Source organism: Littorina saxatilis, linkage group LG3 (assembly GCF_037325665.1).
Source record: "Littorina saxatilis isolate snail1 linkage group LG3, US_GU_Lsax_2.0, whole genome shotgun sequence".
Taxonomy (NCBI): Eukaryota; Metazoa; Mollusca; class Gastropoda; order Littorinimorpha; family Littorinidae; genus Littorina; species Littorina saxatilis.
In genome coordinates this window covers 69,458,896-69,463,895 of record NC_090247.1, presented here as the reverse complement: position 1 = coordinate 69,463,895, position 5,000 = coordinate 69,458,896, and positions in this window count along the sequence as shown.

Genomic DNA, 5,000 nt, shown 5'->3' with positions numbered 1-5,000 from the left:
GTGTGTTTTCAGGAGGCAGAGTGGGCCTTTTCGAAAATCGGTGACTTGTGGTTTTTATGTGGCTGAATAGATGTTTTGTATTTCGGGTTTCTTTTATAATGCCTAGTAGTGTCGTTTGGTGTTGGCAGACGGCGATATGTCTCAACTTATATCAAATCGACGAAAACAGTATTGTCATTTCGGCACAGTTGCAAAGTTTTACGGTGGGGCAAAGGTGAAACCAAAGAATGCCTTGAACTTCCGAAAACCGTCGAATTTCTTATGGTCATATGGGCAAATTTGCACCAAAAAAATCACTAACAGGATGTTTCTGACGATGGCTAAATGGCCTTGCACTCATCCAGCTAAATAAAGTCTTCATTTGCAGTCAGCCAAACTGGAAATGTTCATTAAACCATCATTGGTACATACCCGCAATGCAATGGGTGGCCCACATTTCTTTGGGCCAATGCGTTCTTTCCAGTAGTTACATTTGAGCGAATTTCATTAACGTGGATGTTGCGCAGAATGTCAAGAATCGTACGGGGGAAAAAAAGCTAACAAAGTGACTCATGAGAACAGAGAACAAATAAGCACCAGTCGATTGGCAATACATGTAACAATTCAATTAATTAATCAAGTATCAGTGGTATTTGGTAGTGTTCAGGTTAAAAATAGTAAGCGCTTTGAAGTCTGTCCTTTTCTTTTAACCCTCGAAATCCAGCTGAACCGCCACCTAAAGCCCATCTTCCCCTACACCCCTCCCCCCCCCCCCCCCCCCCCCCCGATTTAAAAAAAAAACTCCAAAATACGCACGCAAGTTTAAGTGCCTATATTAACCGATCACCCTTAACCACATAAACTGTGTACATTCTTCGCGCAGGCCTCCGCATTCCAATGAAAAAGGTCGGCTGTCTATTTCATCAGTGCCAGCACAAATAAACAACATTCTTCTCTCCTTACCTTGTTGTGAGGGCGATGGGGGGAAGGCGGGGAGGGTACAGGGTGAGCGAAACACGGCAGATACCCGGGAAATCCACTCGAAAAATCACCACCCTGTTGTGTACCTCCACTTATGTCGACAGGAAACCAAAGGGCAAAGAGTTGACATGCAAGGTCGGATTAAAAAAAAGAAAAAAAAGAGAGAAAACACAAAGAGAGAGAGAGGGGGGGGCGAACTTTACTTTAATAGGATAAATGTGTACGGCAAAATGCCTTGTCTAACAACCTGTCCTCAAACAAATATTCAACATGTCATGTTCCCTAAAGAATCATAGCAATAGAGATTCATAAAAATGCCAAATGCAATCTGAATGAAAATGCTGAAAATGTTAGACAGACTACAAACGACAAGAAGAAAAAAACACAAACGGGTAAATAAACAAACAAACAGACAAACAAACAAACAAACAAACCCATGAGAGCGTGGTAGACAGACAGAGAACAGAGGAACAGAGAATAACATGGCTATTTTTTTTAACAGACTTTTAATGTAAAAACAAATAAAACGATTCGGAAATAGCACAAGAACGAGTCAGCACTACTTACTAATACTTGAAAACACTCGGACTGCTGATGTTGTGTATGTGTCTAGGTGGAAAGTTGCTCTTGGCACACGTAACAATTCTGGACAGAATGATCTGATGCGTTGTACTTGATCGCTTTAGCGAGAACGAATGTGTCTTTAATGTCTTGTGTGAACGAGTATTCTAATGTTACAACTGTTAGCAATTTCACCTCTGATAGAAACTGATTCTAGCAACAACAAACAAAAAACAGCTTAGAAATGAGAGAATCTCAGGTATTCCGATACTGCTAATTGAAAAAGAAACCAACGTCAACTTGTCAAATCAATTCTCAGCGAACGAAAGAAGACACAATTGCTCCCGGTATTTGTTCTGCCACAGCCGGTGCTCGATGACACGCGCTTCTTTCCCCTTACATACGGGTATTTTCCCTTCCGGTCGTGATAAAATGGCTGCTTACAGAATTGATTTGGAAAGACGTAATCTTAACAGTGGGGTGTTAAAATTGTGTTGTCCGAAGCCACACAGGCATGTTATACTCCTATTCTTCAAATTCTATCGTATGATGACATGCACGTTATCTGTTATATTGACTGATGTTACAAATGTTTGCGTAATAGTGTAATTGATTCAAAAGGATAATTATGTTAGTTTAGTGACTAGAGCGTACATTACACGTTCTGTTGTTATAATTTGTTGAATGAAATGTATGAGAGTGTGTGTGTGAGTGGGGGGGGGGGTGTTAGGGGGCAGAGAACAAATACAGAAAACGAATTGTGCCGTTGACATATACGTACATACAGGTTAAAACAACAAACAGGTCGGCTGCGTTTACTACGGAAAACATTGTTGTTAGATTTCCGCTAAGGCCAAAAAAAAAAAATTGTCTGTTTAGGGTAACCCGACCGACCCTATCGATTTGGCGCCGACCCAAAAACTTTTTTTTGATTTCAAAAAAAAAAAGAAAAAAAAAGAGGTAAAAATGCTAAAAAGAGACATTTGGCGTTTCTTTCTCTCCCTTTCTCTCTGTTTTATTTATACGTTAGTTTTGAAACATGTATTCATCAAATATAAGAAGTGAATGTTCAGCCAACATAGCATTTACAAAAAAAAAAAACAAAAACAAAAACTTTACCTACCTACCGACCCTACTTTTTTTGGTCATGTTACCCTAAACAGACAATTTTTTTTTTTGGCCTAAAGGTTCAAATGTCGCCACGTTTTAAAAGGTAAACTAGTTTTGTTTGCAGTGCACATACTGCAAAATAAAAAGCAAACATCTAAATATTATCTTTTGGTACAACTTTAATTAACAAAGTGCGAGCAAATTGTTCTTTGTTGGTTTAACTTTTTGTAGGTGTTTGGCACTACTTGCCACCCCTATAACCTTTCTAAGGGTCATAATTGTATCCGAAGCTTTTTCGTTGCGCTGCGAGGGAGTTGGTATACTTCCTCATAGTTACAAACAACACTGACAACAAAATACAGTCACCAATACTGCGTTTGATTTGAGTTACCTTAAATGTCCATGAAAGAGAACAAACATGGAAAAAGTTAATAGGCAAGAAAAAACCGGATTTTATATGAGATCGAGATGATTTCCAATTTATGTTAAAACGCTACCTTTCTGGTATTTCTCCTTGACTTTCGTGATTGCAACCCTCTTGTTTTTACTGTGAATGTGTGTGTGTGTTGTCGTTGTTGTTATGTGCAGATTCAGAGACGGTATCCATGTCCCACAACCGTGTCCCCACAGTGGCACGTTCAAGACCTCGGTCTTTCTGCCATAAGTGCAGGTGGCTGATTAAACCTACTTACGCACACACCTGGGTAGCGGCGACTCCACTTGCTGCCAGCTTTCCACTAGGAGGAAGCGACCCGAATGTCCATGCAATGAGATAATAAGGAAATAAAATGAAATGTTCACGTTGGACATTGATGCGTAGATGTACTTGCACATTCCTCGGTCAACTCTATCCACATACCTGATGGTCAGTGGTCAAACCCCACTGACCAGTGAGCACAAGCACCCTTTACTGACCTACTCTCGTACCCACCTTTCTCCCTCCTCCCCGCTGAGTGCCCTTTCCCTGCGACACACACCCTCCGTGGTCCCGGGTACACTATGGTAAGTATTTGACAGCCAATTGTTTGCAGAAACTTCAGCCTCCTGCTGAATTTGACACGGGCATGAAAACGTGGGCGAGAGGAGGGCTGAAGGGGAGGGAAATGTTGGGGGAAGAATTGAAAGTATTGGGGGGGGGGGGGTGGAAGGATGTGGGGGCAGGTGGGGGCAGATGGGAGGTGGTTTACGGGAGGAGGGGGGGGAGGTCGGAGGCTGTACTCTACAGAAAGGGTATAGAGACTGATCGAGGGACTGAGCTTTCAGTGTGCAATTGTTTACACAGGTGCAACCATGTTTGGTGAAAGAGTATCTCCCTAAATACAATACTTTCAAGTGCATGAGCACCAAGAGTCAAACTTGTCTTGGGCACTTTTGGGACCGCAAGTCCTATTTGAACCAACGTAACGGAAGTCTACTTGCGTTTAGACATGGAGATGGAAGCTCCAATGAGCTGGTTTAACAGTAATGTTGCACAGACAAAAACAACAACTAAAACGTTTGCATTTAGTTAAACATACTGGCCTTAATATCTTCAATTTGTTTACAATGACATATTATCAGAGATAGAAAAGAGATTTTTTGTGTCTCTGATTCTACCCAAAAAAAAGCAATCTGTAACTTCCAGGGTATGTGAAGCGAACATGTGGAAGTCATTACGGCATTTTGCGTACAATCAAGTGTGGTACTTCAAGTGTCGATCCACTATTGTGACATCAACTCACACACTCTTACATTTGTGACGTGCACTGTTCTGATGGTCTTGAACTGTTGCATTTAGTGACGTTCCCATATTTCTTCTTCTTCTGCCTTCGTGGGCTGAAACTCCCTCGTACACTCGTGTTTTTGCACGTGTATGACCGTTTTTAGCCATACGCCGCTTTCGGGGGAAACATGCTAGATATTTTCGTGTTTCTATAACCCACCGAACTCTGACATGGATTACAGGATCTTTTCCGTGCGCACTTGGTCTTGTGCTTGCGTGTACACACGAAGGGGGATAAGCCACTAGCAGGTCTCCACACTTAACCCACCAGGCGGCCGCGGCCGGGATTCGAACCCTCGACCTTCCGATTAAGAGGCCGACGGCTTACCACCCCACCACAGCGCCCGTTCCCATATAAATGTCAGCTTGTCCATGTATAGGGCAGGACCAAGAGTTACGGTACAACTCTTCCCGTGTAAGTGATTCGGTCTCAACATCGCAGATCTGGTCAGGCTTTTTCATTGCACATGGCCATCCCTCCACTGACTTGTAAACATACGTTCAAAAAAATTAACAACATGAATCAATAACTAAATTGTTTTGGTCGTGTGTCATACATAAACGACAAAACAGGTTCGATTATCAAGTGAAAGTAGAGGTACATCTA